Here is a 20,910-nt window from a genome sequence, read left to right as displayed (position 1 = left end):
ATTACTATTTTTCAGTTTTTATCTAGCTTATTACGGATTCAGTATTTGATCAAATCTGATATTTTTGGCCATAACACTTACTATACTCTTTTTTAGAAATAATTCATAATGAATCATTAAAGACACATTTTCGCTACAGTTGTTACACCGATTCAAGATCGAGCTAAGTGTTTTATCTAGATATTTTCATAATAATGGCTTATAACCTTTGGAAGGTAAGTTGCATGATTCTTTTTGCTCCAGAAAGAACGTTTGAACCCTACTAAAATGCACAACACGCTCAACGGTCCCATCGAATAATTTATTTGGAAAATTTAACTTTTTTCAAAGTACACTTCTTAGCTTATATAGCTTAGTAATTAGTTTAACTATTGAAACCAAAAGATAAATGTATTTTTAAAACCCATACGGGATCCATTCAAACCCATCCACATAATGAACTTACTCTTACAAATAATAGAAAACTACCTCAACATATATCTACACACTTTAGAATGTTTTTAGAGAGCGCGTGTAACATTAATGACGAGGAGACACATCAAAGCATGTGGAAGTGTCATCTTACACTCTAGAAGTGTTCCATCACCCAGCCGTCTCATGGACGCTTGAAAATGTATTTCTCTCATTCATACATGATACATCGTAAAATTATACATCATACACTGAACATGATTTAAGTGTTATAACAGTTATCCGTCATCAGCTTGCGATCGTTTCAAAAGTTGTACAAATTATGCGTTATTGTCGTTTAATATGTTCATTTACAAAGACCTAGTCCCATACCAACAAGAGTAATACGTCATGGATATTTCTACAATTAGCGATTATTAAAAATAATAACTAGTAATAATATGTTATCCCGTGTGACTCCTCGCCATTTTGGCACTGACACCACCTCTATGTAGCTTATATTCTCTAATATACAGGGTGGTTATAAATTATTGGACACATTTTAAGATTATATAAACAAATAACCCAACAACTTAGAAACATGGGAATCGTTTAATAGAATAGCAAATTTAAAACAGTTTTATACAGTAACTGCAAAACAATAATTATAAAAATGTCAGTAATTATAAAAAGTGGTTATATAAAGTGTGCAAAAATCACTCAAACAGTGAGTGTTTTTTTATGTTTTTATTTTTAATGACTTGTGTTGTGGCATAGTCAGCATGGATAGAATGGTATAGTTAGCATGGTAAAACCAACAATTGACCTTTCTACACCAGCTGTGTATGACATTTGGTGAATCAAATATTAAGTGACAAAATTACTAGTATGCAATAAAAAGTAAAGTCTGTGGTTTCATGAAAGCAAATCTGTAATTACTGTTCGAAGAAGGAAGGCTTCGTTTAGAGTGTAATTCTCCGTGTAATAATTCTATAAAATGGTGATACAGACAGTTCAAACGACTGGAAAGTGTCCAACATATAGTCTAAAGGGTCCTCACCTCAGAAGAACATAACTTACAATAACAGTTTAGGTGATTTTTACAGTCTTTTTAACTACATTTCATAATTACTGACATTTTTATAGTTAACTTTTTGCAGTTACTTTATAAAACTGTTTTAAATTTGCTTTTTAATGAAACAATTCCCATGTTTCTATGTTGCTTGGTTATTTATTTATTTTATCTTAAAATTTGTACAATAATTTATGACCGCCCTGTATTATAACGCATTAAACGTTATAACATATAGAAGTTTACCTCTAATATTGTTTCGATTGAATTCAATTAGTGTCACGATGAAAGAGATATATAAGTTATGTGAGTATCAAGGGAAGTGCGTGCGGACAGGTTATGGTGTCAATAAATTCCAACCCAATACATGGGAGACTTAAGATGTTAAATATATTTTGTTTCTTAGGAACGAGGACTTTGCTGAAAGTGTTTGTAGACAATACCAACTGTTTCTAAGCATTTTTGTTTATTAATAATAATATTCTTTATTGCTTTTGACAATGTTTATATATGCAATAACTTGCATACAAATAAATGTGTACTAAATTTCATGAAAATATCCTCAATAATTGTCTCAATATGTAAATTTTTATTTAATAATCCAAAAAGACCATCTTACCAACAAGAACAAGTGTTTTTTTTTTTGCAGTAAGATTTATTCTTAATTATATTTTTTACCTATATGAACTGTTTACTTAATTACAGATTAGTTTGGTATTAAAAACAAACGGAAAAAATTAAATTGTTTATTCCACCACATCTCTTAAAATTGTAAGTATGTTTCATTCTATTACATTAGATGTATCACTTAAGTCGTCTCAGGCTGAGCACAACAATCATGTTAAATAGTTTTGATTAATCAAGAGAACCAATCACAATTTTAGCATTATTAATTAATTGTTTTACACCACAAAAGGATGTTTTGGCTGTGTTCGGAACTCCATTTGATTATTGAAAGTAGTGTTTAGTGAACCGCGCTGAAATTATTGATTCTACATAATGTATTAGCTGATAATTTATTTAATTAAAACATTCATATAACAAATCAACTATATTCCTAGTCACTTGTTTATCTTTGCTTGTTCAACATAATAAATTTAAAATATTTATGCTTTTGATGTTTTCGAGTAGTTATATTTTTAAAAGTAATTTCATGTAGTAAATAAGTCGGGAAATGCTCATTTAAGTGTTTTATACAAAGCTCATGTAAATTATATCTATATACAACAGCCATGATACCTAAAAGAATTTATAAAAAAATAAAAATAAATATTTTAAAGTATATAAAATGATTCAATTACATACAATATATTGGTTAAAAAATTTATATTATTTATATTTAATGGTCCATACTGTAATAGTTTATAATGTAAGACTAACTTACGTAATCCCGTCACAGCAAAAAAATATGTCAATTTAGGACATGTTTAGGTATGAAAACACCATCGTCAGCTTCAGGTACATGAGCTGTTAACATCGTCAAAAAATAGACACAGTAAGGCAAAAACACACTTACGATAAAATACGTTAAACATTTAAACATTTTAAAACAGGCCAAATGTGACCGAACGCACAGTAGCAAGGGACAGACTGTTTGGATGGACTTTTGGAATACGCACTTAAACACTGTAGTTTATGTATTTTATTGTCCAACAATAACATTTTTTTCGGACGTTTAGTAAAAACAGGATACAAATGGCCGAAATTTAGTTACTGGTAAGACAACTATTTCATTATTTTCAGACACGAATTTTCAACTCAACTTTTAATTTATTGACATAGATACTACAAGGAATTCGCATTTGATGATGTATGGTAACAGCCTTTTCTAAAATTATGCTACAAAAGATTTGCTACAATTAGTATTATTTTTTAAAAAGGTCTGCAATGTATTGGAATACACATTTTTTTAGGACAATAATTATTTTAAGTCCGAGTCAAAAATATCTAACTTAATACAACCCATTATGGACGGTTCTAGGCAGACGTCTACCCTACATTGATCCTGAGCTGAGCACATGTAAGTAGAGTTGTCAGGCAGATATTACATGTGAGCTGAGCACATGTAAGTAGAGTTTTCAGGCAGATATTACATGTGAGCTGAGCACATGTAAGTAGAGTTGTCATGCAGATATTACATGTGAGCTGAGCACATGTAAGTAGAGTTGTCAGGCAGATATTACATGTGAGCTGAGCACATGTAAGTAGAGTTGTCATGCAGATATTACATGTGAGCTGAGCACATGTAAGTAGAGTTGTCATGCAGATATTACATGTGAGCTGAGCACATGTAAGTAGAGTTGTCAGGCAGATATTACATGTGAGCTGAGCACATGTAAGTAGAGTTGTCAGGCAGATATTACATGTGAGCTGAGCACATGTAAGTAGAGTTGTCATGCAGATATTACATGTGAGCTGAGCACATGTAAGTAGAGTTGTCATGCAGATATTACATGTGAGCTGAGCACATGTAAGTAGAGTTGTCAGGCAGATATTACATGTGAGCTGAGCACATGTAAGTAGAGTTGTCATGCAGATATTACATGTGAGCTGAGCACATGTAAGTAGAGTTTTCAGGCAGATATTACATGTGAGCTGAGCACATGTAAGTAGAGTTGTCAGGCAGATATTACATGTGAGCTGAGCACATGTAAGTAGAGTTTTCAGGCAGATATTACATGTGAGCTGAGCACATGTAAGTAGAGTTGTCAGGCAGATATTACATGTGAGCTGAGCACATGTAAGTAGAGTTGTCAGGCAGATATTACATGTCGGCAAACAAAGGCTACAACAGAAGCTGTGTCAAGGAACAAAGACAGAAATACCTTCTTGACTGACATCTGCCTAAACATGGCTGTGGTGTCCTCTAACTGCTACTGTTGGTTTACAGGGGATCGTTGTCTGCCTAAACATGGCTGTGGTGTCCTCTAACTGCTACTGTTGGTTTACAGGGGATCGTTGTCTGCCTAAACATGGCTGTGGTGTCCTCTAACTGCTGTGTTGGTTTACTTGGGATCGCTGTTTCAATTTGTATGTTTTACATATATTTTGTGTCTTATTAGACTTTCTACTGAGTTAATGATTTTATTTTAAGGAAACCCCACGAAATATCTTATTGGATACTAAAAGCCTAAACATTAAAATATAAATTTTCATTAATTTATTGTGTTAAAAGGTTTACAAGAACCATTCGAATTGCTATAACGTTTTGTAATAATGGGTCGGTAAATGATTATCTTATTTCCGATACGTTACGGAATTTACATATTTGAAATCATCAGAATTAATAAATGTTAGTTTATTAAAAAAACATTAGTTTAAACTCAACAAGCCTAGCTATATTTGGACCATCTTAACTACTTTTAAAATGATACAAACTGTAGTCATTGATATACATATAGCTTAAATGTTTTTGAAGTGTAGATTTTTTTAAATTGTACTTTGGTCTCAACTTTGTGATAGCACATAGGTTGGCAAGATAAACATATATTTGTAATTAACTAAGTGTATTATTCGTACGAATATATTTCCATGGAGTGTTGTCAAGCAATTTTACGCCATCGTTCTTCATTGTCCCAAAAAAGCTCAATCTGCCTATAATGTCTTACTTTTAACAACAAACCCCTTTACGGAGCATAGGGTTATTAAAGTTAGTTTTAAACATCCAATTAATGTAAACTTAGTCTGTTGTCATTCTGAATTAAGGGGCTGATATAGGTTATATATAAAAACACTTGTGTGATTTCCTGCAATAGATACACGTTCCGCGAAACACCACAAATCTCAAGTAATGTAAGTTCTCCAATTATAAAGTAATTACTAACAGTGCAGCCAACACAACTTCGTAGCTTCAGAGCTACTGCAACGGTTTTGCCATCTTAATTATGTTGTTCAACAACCTCTTGGTAAAATGTTTTGCAGCTGATTCTCAAGTCTAAGGGAAAATCTAAACTATATAGGTATCATTGCAGGATAATTTTTGTAAGAGTAACTGTTTACAAGCGTATAGGTTAGTGTTGTGAATATATTACAGATATTGTAATATTAATATAATTGGGAATTGGATGGCTTACGTAGATTAACTAAAACAAATTTATGGAAAGCATTGCTACTGCAAGAAAGTTTTAGTAAAATACATAAGTAAATGCTGTTAATACATCTTTGCGTTGATATTTGGCATACCGGGTGTCCACAAACATATTCATCAGGTTTTAAAATAATTTATTGAACTGACAGATACATGAGTACTTGCATGGATTGAAAGAGAAAGCTCTCAAGTTTTGTTCAATATCACTAAAAATTCTCAACGTGCTGTCAATTTTCAGCAAAATATGTTTCCAGTCTATATAGCAACTCTGCCCAAACGTTGTGAATATCCTGGCTTACTGTTGTCACTGCAACGTAAATCCTCTCTTGGAACTCTGGCAGGATTTGAGCTAATAGCTTGATGTCCTTGTCATTCAAATAGCTTCAGAGAATGTAATCACATCCAGTAAGGTCCGGGGATCACCGGTCACCTTAGGAGAGCTAAGTCATTCTCAGCACAGCGGCCAATCCAACCATCAAGGTGTCTCTTAATTTAAAACAAAACCTTTGGATATCGCAGTTCCAATGAGACGGAGCCCCTTCTTGCTGGAACACGAAGCCCTACATGCCCACTTCAAATTGGAGAAACAGCGCTTGCTCCAACATGTCCAGATATGCAACACCAGTCACTTTTAGTTAACACTATTATCAATATCTCAACACAAAGAATGGTTTTCTTTAAATTTCAATTATAGGCATTTTGAAAAACGCTAATAACAGTAAACAAAAAGGGAAATGACAAACACTTAACTTATGATTATAAAACTTAGAAAAATTCTCTTTGATCACGTGAGAGTCACTTTGTCGTGGGACAGTAATTATATTAATAATTAATTAATATGTGTAATTAAAACCGGATGATTATTTTATGGACACCTGGTATATCTGAATAAAATGTGTTAAACAAATTTTGAAAGCCATTTCAATCGGAACTTACAAAATGGCATTTACTAATAAAATTACTCATGAAAAAGGAGGGTCTCGCAACAAACTACCGGGTAGGCCTATAGGAGTTGAATTTATTTTACTGAAAGTTTAAATGAAAAATATATAAAACATTACAAGACGTCCATGTGCTACTAATGGAGTCCTGCAGCAGTTACGCAGAATTGTGCAGTTTGGGGGATGTGTAACGTCAGACGATGGTAAGCCACTTAACTGATCGTCATCAATTTTAATGTATCTATAACACCATTCCAGTCATGTCCGTTGTATTCATCCCTCTTTCTAATAGCAGTCATGACTAGTAAAGTTCTCTAACATAACTGCAGACTAAAAGCTGCTAAATTCGAGATACGGCAGTTGAGACCAAGAGCATTGTGTTCTCAGTTAGCACGTGGTGGATTTAGAATATCAAGGTATAAAAATGTATTGTATGGTTACGTTTTGCTGAATTAGTGTGTTAAAGTTGTGGTTTTCTTATGCATAAAACAACTATAAGACCGATCCACAATCAGTTCTGCTATAAAAAAAAACTCTTTTTTACATATAACATACTAGCTGTTGTACCCGTGCTTTGCAACGGGAAGAGGACACAAAATAGAAACATTTTGATCTTAAAAAAATATTGTATACTGAAGTTTTATATTAAAATTAATAGTAGTCTACTGCACCCTGTTGGTAAACCTTATGACTTGTTAATCCTATTTAATATCATAAAACCAACTTGTGTATTTGAAACTGCTGACGAAATTATTTTATCCCTTTTAAATATGTTTACTCATAAGGTTAACATGGGAAACTCCAGAGCCACTGGGGCGGAGCCCGAAAGGACTTTTGAGATAATAATGCGTCTATATGTTAATCGGGAATGTGAACTATCGTCACACCAAATTTCAGCCCAATCCGACCAGTATTTTTCGCATTTACTTGTCACAAACATACATCCATACATCCAATTTCCAACTTTCCAATTATAATTTTAGTGGGATGTCTTTTTTTTATATAGCTATTTTAAATAAGTGTATCACTCTACCAATTCTGTTGTAACACAGACATTATGTATTTTCGTGGGAAATTTATGAATCAGTTTATAAATAAATGAATCAATTTTTTATAAATTAACCTCTGTAGTTTTAGAGTGTTCTAAAAGCATAATTTAAGTATATAATAACTCTAACTGTACATCTTTATTCTAAAGTGAATGGGTACGGTAATAGAAAAGGATTATCTCGTAGCAATGCATTATCGATTATAATTTTCAACTTATTTAAAGCTTTTAAATACATTTGACACTTTTTGCTGCAGATGTTCCAATGAAAAAAAAACCCTTACAGTATTTCTAAATAACACATTTTCCTAATACCAACAATAGACATTGTTGATATGTTTGCACAAACAGTCAAGAAATATGCAAAAAATTATACCGAAATAAACCTAAATATTATCACAAATATTCAAGTTATATGATCCGGTAAAGGAATGGTTTGAGATATTCATGGAATGGTGGAATATAGCATAAAATCTCGGTCCAGCGAAAACTCTATTATTCTCGTAAAACATCGCAGGCATATTTTTTATATTGACCCTGTCTATCATATGTGTCTATTTTTAACAGTTCCTCTTTCTCAAAATGAGTTTAAAAAGTGAGCCGTGTAAAATCAAATTGAATAAATACTAGCGAGTACGTTTTAACATGTGTGTTAAATATCAAAACAATTACAATTAATTACTAAATTAACTAACAATGCCAGCTGTATTTATTAATAACGTTTCTAGGAACCTATTCCGGTGGAGTAATTGTATAAATGTATTTAGATTCAGATTTTATAAATAAGATTATAATATTGAGGGTTGATGTTTTTGTGATAATCTTAATTATCATAAACTACTGTGAAAATATTTGGGTCTTTAAGTAGCCCCTCATAGTTTTAATCTTACAACCTAATTAGATAAGAAGCGCTAAAGGAATCCAAATTACATCAATCTGACATTCTTGTCGACGCCACATGATTTTATAAGTGGATAATATTCAATGCTATGGGCAATCTAATTATAACTAGAACAATTCGGATGGAAATTTCAAACGTATTCCAATTTTACATTAAGGAACTCGGTAGGGGCAACCAAGTTAGAGCTGTGTCATAGTGAATTCTGTAAGTAAAAATCTTAAACTTGGCTTAACTTTTGAAATAAAATTCATTTCTCATCAATTACTTTGTAGGGGTAGTTTTATTTTAGAGCCATTTATAATTTTTCTCTCTTCCTACTCTGTCAGTAAATTAATCTACACTCAACCAATTTTTGCTAGCTGTTTTCGATCAAAATCGTAATGCGTATCTCTGTTTTTGCCAATACTGGAAATACTCCTTAACGATACGATTGCGGTCTGAAATTAATATAAAAAACATTATGACTTACATCCTATACAAACCATTATTACAATTATTTACTGGTAAGACTAAACACAAATTTAACCTGTAACTGTTCACACTACATATTTTACTGTTCCAGCAGAAGATTACATTACGATCAACAATAAGAGACTAAGTTTTGACAGCCATTGACCCACACATACTTTGAAATCTCATCACTGTTGTAAATTCACACATCGTTTTGTTTCATTTCCGTTTACTGTTGAGTGCAGTATTGAATAGGTTTGCCTCCTAGTTTCAGGACAAACATTTCATTCAGCGCTTTATACTTGGTTAACACCCCAGAGAACGTGCAATAGTTTAGAAATGGTTCGATCTATTTGATTAGCTCTACATACACCGGAAATAAACATACGATTCACATAATCAAAATGAGCGACAAATCAATACTATATTGTAGATCAAAGACCTGTTTTACAACTATGGGAAACAGTGATCAATTGCATACAAAGTTAACCAGCTGAATGAAGCTCAACGATCCACCATGTAAACTAACACAACTTTGGACACGAGTATAAACAGCCTTTGAGGGCAATTATGTAAAGTTAACCCAACTGAAGTAGGCTACAAACTGCTAAATAGCTTATTGGCCAAAAGTAGGTTGTTTGCAGTTAGAAGTTGATTATGGCGTGTTTGTATTGTTCAATGATTGATTGAACAACTTCCCATTCCAGCTCACAACGAAGAAGACTCATATTTTGACATAAATTGACAATCAGGAGTCTCTGATACATTCTACTGAGTTTTAAAGTTGTTGTTGTGTTTTCAAAATAGTAGTTTACGCAACGATTGCGTTAAGTTAGTCTTTACGACACGAGTAGAAAATTTAAGGCACGAGCCTTGGCGAGTACCTTAAAAACTTCTACGAGTGTCGTTAACACTATTAACGCGAGTTGCGTACACTACTTTACCTACGACCGTTTTTTAATTACTAACAATCTGGTTTTTATTTACTTACCATCACTACTCATAATTTCTTAAAGAGGTTATGTTTTCGTTTATTTTCATTGCCACTGAAAGTTATGCAACGATTGTATAATCAGCTGATTTCATGTAATTACGTGTTTACAAAACTTCGTTAAATAATTATGTTACTTTTTCAGGGAATAGGTTCTACTAGCAGCATTCATACCATGAATACTGTATCAGGTACAATTAGGGAAATATTGCATAATATTTTGGACAACTGAATAATATAGTGAAACAGTTAATTTACAGTTAGGTCCACCAACTTAGGTTAAGAATACGCGAGTATCAACAGGAACAAGTCGGATTAACAACTGAAATTTTCAACTGATCAGCTGATTAGTTGACGTTCGAAGCATTACAATTTTACTTCTTTTCTCTCAATCCTTGAACCTCATTGGCCCGTTACCCGTGTTGTTATGAGAAAAACTATGCTGTTATGAAAGTAACCAGCTGTTAAGGGAAACTTTTCAATTCTAAGAACTGAACTGAAATGGCTACTTTAAAAAACGGTCGTAGGTAGTTTATTACATGACTATAGAGGTCTTTTTACTGTGCCACCGTTAGGCTCTTGTAAACGATACATCTTACAGTAAACTTTAAATGGGGAACATTCCCTTGTTTTTAAAGAAGTTTTTTAATAAGTATATAACATTTTTGTAAATGGCCACCATTTTCCAATATGGTGGTCTGATTCGGGTTTTCTTATGGAATACTTTGTATTTTATGGTGTTTTCGGATGGTAAATGAAATTTAAGACTTTTTTATTCTCGAGTAAATTTTGATATTTACGAGCTACAGAGAGATAAAGTTGTAATTCTCTTCCCATTTAAAGTTTACTGTAAGATGTATCTTTTAAAAGATGCTAATGGTGGCACAGTTAAAAAAAAAAAAAACACTCTGTATAATAGGACTCATTAAAACTACTCTCATTCGGTGTGAATACGAATAAACAGAACCCTTACATTGTTGCAATATTCTGTAGTTGATTAAGATAGTCTATTTAGATAAACAAATTTCAATGCTAGTGAACCTATTAAACGAGTACTGTTTGCTAATGCGATATTAGAAGTGTGGACCATATTTTCTATTGGACTTTTTAGCAAGATAGTGTGCTTGTGACTATGAGCAACGTGTTGTGTTGAAGATAATAAGGTAGCCTTGTTTTGGAACCGTATGCAACAGATAGTGGAGAATAAGTAGACCTACTAGATACACGGAAATCTAACGTTTGTGTACTGATTGACATGGTAAATTTCACAAAGTCAATTGTCTTGTTTTCCGTTAAACTATCAGACTATGTGATTGGCGTGCATTTCACTTCACACCGAACCAAAAACTTCATACAGATTTATTTTTAATTTTAATTCATTTTGCTACATTTTTCTACACTAAGCTTACAACATTTTACTCATTCAGGTAGGAGGCGAAGCTTCATAAAGCAGCCCTTATTTTAGACAGTGCTGTCAACATTTAGTCTGTTGTCTGAATGTCATTTTGAAGCCTTTGTTCGTTGACACAGCTTCTGTTGTAAGCCTTTGTTTGCTGACATGTAATATCTGTATAACAACTCACTTCCATGTTCTATCCTCGGGATCAAGTTTACTTGTAGAGAGTTACAAGAGATACAACATTTTATACTGTAGTCATGTAATTTTAAATAGAAAATAAAACTAAAATCGTAAATTCTGGGTAACAGACAGTAGCCATTGAATCATGTTTTTAAACGTTTTATCCAACATAATTGGTTCAAAACTTTGCACTATGGTGATTTTCAATTACAAAATCTACAATTTTTTATAGAATGGTCTCTAACAATATTACATAACTACTTAAATGTTTTTTTTAATGCATAATTAAACTTACAGCTTATTCAATAAGCCTTCGTTGAATTAACTGTTGGATACGTTTGTAATAGTAGTAACATATGATTTAAACTAGTATATTTCCGTTAAAAAATCCCCATTGTTTGTGATTTATACAAGTACCTAAGGACTATCACGTATTATCTATACATTTTAGTACGTTTCAATTATTCAATCCGAGTAAGTATTCAAATATTTAAGATCCATTTAGAAAATCAAACTTTCTTAGGTTACATGCAGAATGGACATCCATACCTGTCACTTCAGACAGTGAAGCGACATGGGAATTGCAATGCGTTATAATATCACATTATCCTAATTACCATCAGCATATTGATCCAGACTGTTGATATTATCCTTACATCAACTCGAGCTGATGTAATCGCATAATATATCTTGAAACAATAGTATTATGTAGATACTTAATACGAGATCGTGTTGTAGTTGTGTTTTAAACTGTTTGAGAGTTTTCCTTCTAGTCAGAAGTTTCCGGGAAAATGTTTCACTTGTTTATCTTGTGGCTTTTATTTAATTATGATGAGTCTGTACCTTAGCTACACTAGTCATCGTACCTAAGTACTAAATATATGCCTTCACTAATTAAACTTTTCGCAAAATGTAAGGGTTAACGTAATCACCAAAGAAAAAAATTCATGTAGTAACATCTAGTACAGGTAGCGTGTAACATGTATTATTAACTAGTGTTAAAATAGTTTTCTTAATAACTAAGGCCTGATCGGTTTTTAGTTTAACGAGATGAACTTAAATTAATGAACAAGAATAGAAAAGTAGGTTTTAACCCATATGTTTAATTATATTTTTCTTTAATTCTAGAGCCTTTCAATTAACTAACTCACACAACATAACATGTAACAGTATAATTTATCTTTATAAAGCAACTCCCTAAATAGCTCCATCTTGTATTACTATTCATTGAGTATAAAAGAACCGCGTTTTGAACATTCAACTATTTGATCTGTTTAGGTTGTTTTGTTATAATACGTTTAATGGTAAATTACAATTTTTAAACGCTGATATAAATATAACTAGCCGACAACAATGAACTACAAAATAACAACCAATTACTCCTCTCCCAACCTTCAACAATTGATAATCAGAGTTTCTATGTGAGAAAATTAACATTTGACATTCTCGAATCTAACTAACTATATGTAGAGTTGGTTAATGTTTGGTTAACTAACTTTACCCAAGATATGGCTCTTCCCCTCAACGCATCAAAGCCGATTCCTCTGGAGTATGACTAACCACATCTATCCCCTGATATAGGTAGGAGGGGTTGTTGAATTACAGGTGACTCCGTAGGAATGTTTTTACTAAAGGATGATCTGTTGCGGTTCTTGGAAGTGCGCACGTCTCTAAAGGACAGCAATAAATTGCATTTCTCATGTCTATTATACGTCGTGATGACAGTTGACGTATGCCTACAGAGTCCCGTCCACACGCACCCCACGTCAGAACTCTCACGCTATTTGGTATGAACTTTCCACGGAAAACTCTCTTTAAACTATCATGTATATCAATCAAAGGTTTAAAATCACGTATATGCTATACAGTCGTGGTAGTTCGTCAGTAGGTTTCGAAGTAATAAGTGACAATTTTGTATTACTTAAAAAACTCATTTGGACATAATCAATTTTATACTAGTTTAATATCCATAAAGCCCAAAGTACCCAAGGAGAAAACTACATGTCACAACCCCGTAAACCATATACTTAAAATGTTCGTCATGGCGAGAAACCTTGCGCAAAACTATCCATTATTTCATAAATTGCCCTTTACGGTCGTAATAGCTTTCTAAAGGGAACTTTCCATAATGTTAACTTAATGTTAAAAATACTTTAGCTGTACTTATTTGTATGTTATTTGTTCAATTTATTACCTTATTAAAATCAGGTGTGATTATTTGTTTGTATTGCTGGTTGTTCCTGTATTCTGTTTTGTTTATTTCAGCTTAACTTAACCAATCAATAGTTTTATTAACACTTATGAAGTCGAACGGGGTGAAGCCCGTGGGTAAAAGCTAGTTTTATTCAAAAGTATTTTATATGTTATGATTGTATCGTAAATAAGCGTTTTTTAACCCAAAATTTTACTTAAGATAAACGCGGAATCGGTAACATTCGTCATGTATCGCTTTAACAGACTAGGACTGTTGTACCTGATGCTTATTTATCAAAATTGACAACTAGCTATTACATTAAGCAGCTCAGGAAGTAAAGAACGTTAAACCATAAGAAAATGTTAAACACAACTGGAACACATATGTTTTTCTAGAATGTAGAAACGTCTGATAGAAACAGCTCATGCAACTGTATATGGAGCTAAGATCAAGTAAGGGTGAGTCAGATGTGCTAATCCACTTATCGGTTTTGTTTGTCGACGAAAATTACTTTCCACAACTTCGACTTAAGATGATTGTCAAGTTATTATTCTTCGTTGTACTGTGGAAGAAAAACAAGAGCTCGAAAATCATCTCAGCTCTTTTGAAAACCATTGCAATTCATATAGGTTTTATTAATATTAGACTCTTAATAGCACTTAGATAATTGTAACAATTTTAGGAAGTATGACTGCCGTCTGGTCAATAGGTTATAATTTAAGCTATCGTCCTAGATTATGGAGACACAAGTTTCTGAAGGAAAACATGCAAATATTGTTATTTTTTCCTTCACCTTAGGCGGCTGGTTTGAAAGGTCCTCAAAATATTTTTCATCAAAAGTATGATATTTGTATAAACCCTAGGCTCTGATGTTGGTAGTCTTGATAGCTTGAGTTTAATTTTATTTTATGTTGGTTTTTTTCTCGGAGTTCAATGGAAGACCTACGAAACAGTTATTGGGATATTTCACGTTTGAAGGTTGGCAGTGATTCATTTACACTGCGCCACATAAATGTTAAAATTACATCGAGAAATCTTCGAATGTTTATCGCAGCAAAAACTATATTTAGATATTTTTAATTCTCCTATATTAAAATCAAATAACCTACAACCGGTTTAAGAATTGCTTACCTTTCAAAGCTTTAGTCAAATGTCTACAGCTCCACCTAAAACAGAACAAGCTCATTAAAATATTACATAAAATTTTTAAAGTAGGCTTAGTAATAACAAAACTTAACTTTAATATATACAATGATTTTCTTTTCTAATATATATAACGCCTTACCATTGATGGTGTATTACATTTCATGATGAATGGGTAATTTTCGTGTCAGGACGATTACCTCTATGTTCCACTTTAGTTTAGCACCATACTTTTCGCGTCGAGAAAATGGTGCACTATATCTTGAATAGCTTTTAGGATGAGTTGTAGGTATCGCATTTCATCTAGAAGCTATAAACTAGAATAGCCTAAATATTTAAACCCTGTGTACGTATTGGTCAATCTAATTTACTAGGATGGAACTTTCTGTGAAAAGATGGTCATGGATAGGGATTAAACACTACAGGTGAAACATCATGTCAATTTAACGTTCCAATTATAGTGTAAAATGTGCATGATCCACTACGAAACAAGTCATCTGCGTCACAGTTTCCTATATTAGACGATTGATGTCCCTGGAGTCACCATTATGAGCTGCCTCGCAATTGATGTAAGCCAACTTTTCTCCCAGTGATGGTTGGATTTAGCCATAAAGATTTTTTTCAGGGTCGAAATAGCTTTTCCGCTATTATACCTAACACCAAAAGTAGGCTGTATCAAACCACCTCAGAAGCATTTAACGTTCTATTGTTTCTCACTGGGGTAGGTAGGTAACATTAAATGTGTTACAGTAGTTTTAAAATTAACTATTAATGTGACGACAGCCTCTAACGATGGAACAAAGATTCAATAAAATTGCCTGAATGTTTTTGATTTTTTTCTGGAGTATCAAACTACGTAAATGTAATTCGAGGTGATATCTTGAACGTTAGTATTGAACTTATAATGTGTTATTCCGGTTGAATTTGAAGGCCATAAAATATACGTATTGAATGATTGTTAACCAAATGATAAACTCGAGTACTTCGTTTGACCCTACATGAATTCTATGCATATTGGCAAATGCGTACATACATTTAAAAATAATTATCATTGGAAGGAGTAATTGGTTTCGCCTAATTGGTTTGGTTCTGTCTTTGTCAATCTCGTGACGGTAATTGGTTTCGTTATGGATTCATAAGACCGCTTCAAACGAGACTGGTTTGCATAGTTAACATTGCAATATTCCCAGCGCTCCGTATCGATTATTGCGATAGATATAAAACAAACGTTCCATGTGTCCAATGGTTCGTTTCGATAGACCAACCAACACAGCCATGGGAGTATGTTTAATCCATGGGTTCGTATAGATTATTGAAGCAGATATTTCGGACATCATTTGGATCATAGATAACTAAACAAATTTCGAAGTTACCCAAAATTTTTATTTATTATTGAGTGGGATACTAGAACCAAGGATGTGATGATTTCAGCGCTACGGGAATCGGAGCGAGTGCCGTTCTATTCTTTGCCGTGGGGGTCATAAACCGTCAAAACCGTCAGGTAGGCCCGAGTGCCGTTTGACTTCCCAGAGCGTAAGAGTGATTCGGGGGAGGGGTATTAGTGAAGGGGGTGTGGTGGGCAGGATGTAACGGATACCAGGTACAGTTTCTTAACTGGGCTACCCTTATATCGATTGAAACTATCGATTCGATTAGTAAACCTTCATTCAATTTTTTCATAATCAGCAAGTTTGGTTAAGTTAGGTTAGGTTATAATAATTTAATTTTATACCCTAAAACAAGTTTTACTCATCCTGCCCTGCCCCTGGTCGATCTTTCCTCCCCCATGCCCGCCGTCTCGCGAAACCCGTCACTGATGACTTGAGAATGACCCTCGTCAAAGCTGTTAGGAGAACGGCACTCGGCCCTGCACTCCAGCGCTACATATCTATTATTGCATTGAATGTCTCAGACAGAATGTCCAATGCTCCCAGTGCTCTGTAATGGTATTACCTACGATATTACATAGGTTTGATGTTACTGAACTCTCGATTTTTAGTATTGCAACAACTCCTAAAATTCATGTGATTCTGAAAAGCTATGCGAGGTAGTTTGGTGTGAGGGTTTATTTAGAGAGCGTTGGTTTGGAACCGAAAATAACACAAAACGGAAGATGCAGCAAGCAAACCATTTAGGTAATTAGTCTGCATCAAGACGGGTTTTGTATCGTCAAATTTGTAATATGAAACCACATTTTAAGTAAATTTTGTTTAGTTTCGTTTTTAGTTCATTTTATTTTAGTTATTTTTTTTAGATATTATATAACATGATCTTAAATTTTGTCTGTTTTAGTGACGTTCTCATTAGTCTTCAGCAATTTGTCACTTCTATTTTCCACATAAAACAGAATAAAAAAGGTACTTTTTGTTATAAAAAAACCAAAGTTGAAATTTTATTTATTATCGTTCGTAGGAAAATAGATTATTATAATGTACAGGATGTTTTAGGGTTCTATCATAATGTTGTAAACAATTGTTTTTTTTTTTTTTTTTTTAGACAAAAACAATATTCTAGCAAGGCTAATATCATAAGTGTAATCAGAAGTTGCCCCTACTTACACATCTATCTATACTATTATAAAATTGATGTGATATCTGTCTGTCTGTCTATCTTAGCGGCTGTCACGACTAAAATACTAAACCGATACAGCAAAAAAAAGCACAAAGAAGGTCCATATATCTTATCTAGGAATGTCATAGGCCTATTCACTTTCCTGAGTTCCTCTCGGGCTACACCCCTTGGATGTTCAAATTTTTGAGGTGAGGTTTTCAAAAAAGTAAATATTAATTGGTCTCTATGGTAGCATTAGAAAATGCATAGTTTTCCTTTGCGTTGACATTTAAATGTAAACAATCAGAACTTCCAAAGCTCATATTACTATTTCAGACAGGTGATCCAAAGAAACTAAATATATTTTACACAACTATGTGGTAGGGTTATTTAATCTGAAACTTTATCATAGATTATTTATTCTAAATCTATTTCAATGATTATATAACTGATTTTTATTCCCGTTGCGAAGCACGTGTACAGCAGCTAGTCCTCCAGAAAAAATACCGCAAAACGTTAACAGGCAGTTATAAAATACCTTATTTATAAATCCATCATTTAGAGCCTTTCTACTGTACTGCAATAAAGTCCTAGCGGATCACGAGAGAAGTACTTGTCAGACTGTTTGCTGTTTATAAATACCAGACGCCTCCTTCAACAAACAACTCATTTGACCCGGGGCTCAACTTCCGTTATAGATATTTATTTTACCTTCTGAACAATATTATTGCCTCCCCTTCAGAAAACATGAGACATGTTAGTGTTCTCGAAAATGACTACTTTTAATATAAGATAAAGAATACATCACATTTTATTTTCCACGTTTGTCCATATCATCAAACACCAATACGTTGTTTGAAGATATTTTTAGTTAAATCCATTCTATCCATATTATTATTTTTTTTACTACTGACTCTTGTGTTTACTGATTTACTATATTTTCATATAAATATACAGTATATAAATAAAATTATATTCTGAAAACCATAATCTTAGCTTGGATTGCAAAAGATCTGGTATAGAATTTTTTATTACTCTGAAATTTTATCAATGAAGTTAACATTAGTGTAATAAATCAAAACCTATTATTTATGTATTATTCTGGCTTATATGCTTTAAACTAAGAATTATACAGCAATATAAGAAATGAAAATACCACAACTAATGAGTGGCATTTTATGGCGTGTTTTTGGTTCTTTGTTGTTAACAAAAATTCATAACAAGTGAATGTATATAAAGAAGAAAATTCCGAAGCTCATTGAGAGGTGACAAAGAACTCCTAATCATATCAAAGCTTATCTAAATGTTATATTTGTTATTTTTTCATTTACAAGCGTACACTATAGTTTGTTTCAACAAACCAAAGACTCGCTGTAGTTTATTTTGCAAGTAAATGAAATTTAACTTCAGTAGCGATTCAACAAACCGTGATGATTGTTTACTACGCATAAACATAATTTGTGTATCTAACTGTAGCTTATTTCCTAGTTATGGATCAAATATCGTTAGAAGTAATTTATTAATAAAACCCATTATCATAAAATGACCTCTCAAATGTTTACGCCGGCTGGTTATATCCCAATACAGTATTGTACAACCGTTCGGTTTTATTACACACGTAAAGGCTATCCAATACCAACGATACTGGGACAACAATTACGGTTACGATGGCTACGTTCTATGAAACATTGGAGATTTTACAGAGCATATAAAACTAGTTATCAAATTTCTATGATTGCTGTTTCAATTTCCCAGTGGACAAACTTATAATTTCAAAAACTAATACTGAACTGTTCATAGCACTGTATGGATTCTATGTTGTTTTTCGCGTTGTTTCTAAATTGTTGACCTTAGTTTAGTTTTCAACTAATTTTAGTTTAATGCACAGGAGAAATATATAAATTTCAAATTTTTTATATAAAATCGATAAACATTGATCTAATATTTTTGTAAAAAGCATAAACACAAAACAATATAAACTTTCTATATCCATATTTCCCTAGACCAAAATAATTTCGTTTCAAAATTTATCACTTTAAAAACTACTACTTTACTTTAACTTACTCCAATGCTGCTAATTTTACTACTTCTTTTTTCACTATAACTTTTTAAACTCGTGTTTTCTATTTCTGTTCGTTCACATTAATATCAGGCCTTAAACAGATAATTCAGTATATTGAAGTGTATTTTCCTAATAGTTACGGAAAAATCCTAATCTCGTATTGAATGTTTGTGTCATTAATATGGATTGTAAGTCAATTATTACAGTTTGCTTGCTAATACGGGCCCCTAGCACCAATAGGTTCTGTGACATTGATAAAATTTACGTATTTTAAAATAGGTATTTACACTCAACTACAATACAACCTTTTTTCTTTCTTTCTGTAGCAGCAAACCTAATTATTCGTTAAACCTACTGTTATTTAAGCAGTGAATAAATCTATCATGTTTTAGGAAATATTTTTGTGACAGTCCAATCAGAAAAAAACTTTCTTTGCTCTTACTCTGCAGGTTTGTTGCCGCTGGGGAATTTTTCATTATAGTATTAACATAGAATCGTCTAATTTTACCTTAATTTCAATTGGAAAAGTGAATGATGGTAGATGTTCGTCTCTTAAAATTATGTTGTTAACATTTAAGTCCAGATATTAAATGAAAAATTCGATCTCTCGACAACATCTGCCAATCATCTATTCGAAGCAATTGCTGTTTTTAAATGTTGAATCACCCGTATCATGGCTGCCCTGATCGAACGTTTTATCGATTTTCTCAACTTCCCATTTCAAAATTGATTTAGTTATAAATTCATGAGGCTATTACTTGCTCATACATTGTTATGAAAATCAATGACAATTGTCTAAAGCTTTGTTTTAGTCAAGAGAATAGTCCCATTTATCCATTAATTGATCAATATACATTCTCGATTCGATGGAAATAATGGCTAACATTTAATTCAGGTGATTTACATACTATTTGCTTTACTGCTATAATGAAAAATGATTTTAAATAGACTTCTGACTTGTTTGTATACTTATATATATATATATATATATATATATAGATTACACGGTGCTGTCAAATCCTATAAAACAGTTGATAGTTGACTGTTCTATACCTATACAAAATTTGCTAATTTTACACAGACCCCTTCGATAATTTTAAACAGTTGGAATTATCAAAATAAACAAAAATCCATCCGTAATTAAAAAGAAGAAAAATAGAGAAGAGACTTTTTCTATTTCACTTATGCTTTGATAAAAAGGATCAGATAAATTTATTCACTGTTGGGTTTTATAAAACGAACAAACCAAACCAAAGTAAAAGTTTCTCTATGAACCTAACTGCGAGAACCAATACAATAATACGTAGAACATTTAGTTGCCGCTCCGTGCCGGTTGTTGGAACCGCTCCAACCGCTGTGTAACCGTTATCTTTTATTGTTCCATAAAAGATATCGGTTATCGCCAACCATGCTCCGACTATTATCTATGAATACCTATTAACTTTTTCTACATGTTACACGTGGTCAAATGATTACATTAGATATTATAAATATTAGCTGTT

General features: G+C 32.6%; 1 protein-coding gene across 1 annotated transcript in view; it reads right to left on the bottom strand.

Moving 5' to 3' along the window:
* Window positions 1-20,910, bottom strand: part of LOC128991989 (acetylcholinesterase-like) — a 347,082-nt gene that overhangs the window by 290,033 nt on the left and 36,139 nt on the right. Inside the window, exon 2 of the mRNA XM_054415314.1 lies at window positions 14,785-14,819. The gene's annotated coding sequence lies outside the window, so the exon portion shown is untranslated. The remainder of the gene's footprint in view (window positions 1-14,784; window positions 14,820-20,910) is intronic.

The sequence above is a fragment of the Macrosteles quadrilineatus genome, unplaced genomic scaffold, assembly GCF_028750875.1.
Source record: "Macrosteles quadrilineatus isolate MER2022 unplaced genomic scaffold, UCM_ALF_1.0 Scaffold_4__1_contigs__length_99947679, whole genome shotgun sequence".
Lineage (NCBI taxonomy): Eukaryota > Metazoa > Arthropoda > Insecta > Hemiptera > Cicadellidae > Macrosteles > Macrosteles quadrilineatus.
The sequence above is the reverse complement of the archived record's forward strand: the minus strand, read 5'-3'. Positions and strand labels throughout refer to the sequence as shown.